Here is a 1,754-nt window from a genome sequence, read left to right on the forward strand (position 1 = left end):
TCTCTCTGTCACTCTCTGGAAGTCTACCTTCCTCTTAAAACCTCTGCTGGTCTTTCCTTTCTTCTGTTTCCCTTCTCTTACTTCCCTCTTTTATTTTTCATCGATTTATAGTCAATTAATTCAAAATCACCCAGTGGCTTTATGTATGCTGTGTATAATTATCTAATAGCTTTATGTGTTATATGTATAATTAAAATGCTGACAGTTTAAACCAGTCATACCTATTTCATAAAAATTCCTATATTTTAGGCTGAGAAAAGGTAGCTAGGTGATTCAGTATTTGATCTAACATGCCTGAGACTGGGGATCTCCCCAGCGCCACAGAAGAAAAGTTAGATTTTGTGTATTATTGTCTTTTTTAAATGCTAAGGCATTTTCTGAATTTCTTCCCTAAATTAATTAAAATATATCCACTCATTTGATCAATTTACTATTCAGTTTTGGAAGCACTGAATGGTGAAGGTTTTCACACCCGATCCTTAGTATTATTATATTAATGGTATCTGAAATTGTTAGCTTTTTCATGGAGATAAAGAATTTTTAAATTTCTATGTATGCGTGGCAGTACTGGGGACTGGACTCGGAGCCACATGCATGAGAGGCAGGTATCCCTCTACTCAGCGTAATTCCGAGCCCTGTACAAACTTTTATTCTGAAATATTGAGTTATCTCGACTTGATAGCTCATTAAAAGCTGCATTTAAAACAGTGTTTCTCTTGAAGCTGAAGGGACAGCTCAGTGGGTAACTGGCTGTAAAAGCGTGAAGATCCAAGTTTGGATCCCAGAACCCACATGAAGCAGATTTCTATGGCCCCAGGTTCCCCGCAGCAGGATAAGAGGCTAGACAGGAAAATACCAGATGCCTCAGGCTTCACATGTGCAACAATGAGCAAGGGATCTTGACTCAAACAACCTGGGAAGTGAGACCCAATACCTGAGGTTGTCCTCCGATGTCCTTTGTGCCCCCTGGCATGTGGTCATGCTCACACGCACGCACACACACATGAGTACACACACACACACACACACACACACACAGACATACACACGAACACATACAAGATCATAAGAATCACATTTATCATTGAATAGAAGCCATAGATCCCTTTCTATTCCAATGATCTTTGACAAGACCATTGTCAAAAAGCTCTATGGATTGCAAAGTGCAAGAGAAACAGAGAGAAGACTCTCCCAATTGTGTCAGCATGGAGGTGAGTTTCAGGGTGTCAGCATGGAGGGGAGTCTCGGGGTGTCAGCATGGAGGGGAGTCTCGGGGTGTCAGCATAGAGGGGAGTCTCGGGGTGTCAGCATGGAGGGGAGTCTCAGGGTGTCAGCATAGAGGGGAGTCTCAGGGTGTCAGCATGGAGGGGAGTCTCGGGGTGTCAGCATGAAGGGGAGTCTCGGGGTGTCAGCATGAAGGGGAGTCTCGGGGTGTCAGCAGCCAGGAAAGGTCAGGTGATAAAACATGAAGGTGCATTCTCTAATCCACTGTCTTCTTTCCAGACTTCCCTCTAGCCACCCCTAAACAAAACTGGAGGTCCAGAGAAGGTACCTCATTTCTCAAGACATGCAGGCAGTTCATTCAACCTAATTGTTAAATACAGTTAATGTATAGCACAAGATCTATGTCTTCCTGTAGTAGCTACAAGAACTTAAACAGCTTATTAAGACCTACTCGATACCTAAGTGCAATTTATGACCTCCGGGAGACGCTAGGACATTTAGCCTCCCTCATTTGCCAGGTGGTCAAAATC

The sequence above is a fragment of the Mastomys coucha genome, unplaced genomic scaffold (assembly GCF_008632895.1).
Source record: "Mastomys coucha isolate ucsf_1 unplaced genomic scaffold, UCSF_Mcou_1 pScaffold21, whole genome shotgun sequence".
NCBI classification, from domain to species: domain Eukaryota; kingdom Metazoa; phylum Chordata; class Mammalia; order Rodentia; family Muridae; genus Mastomys; species Mastomys coucha.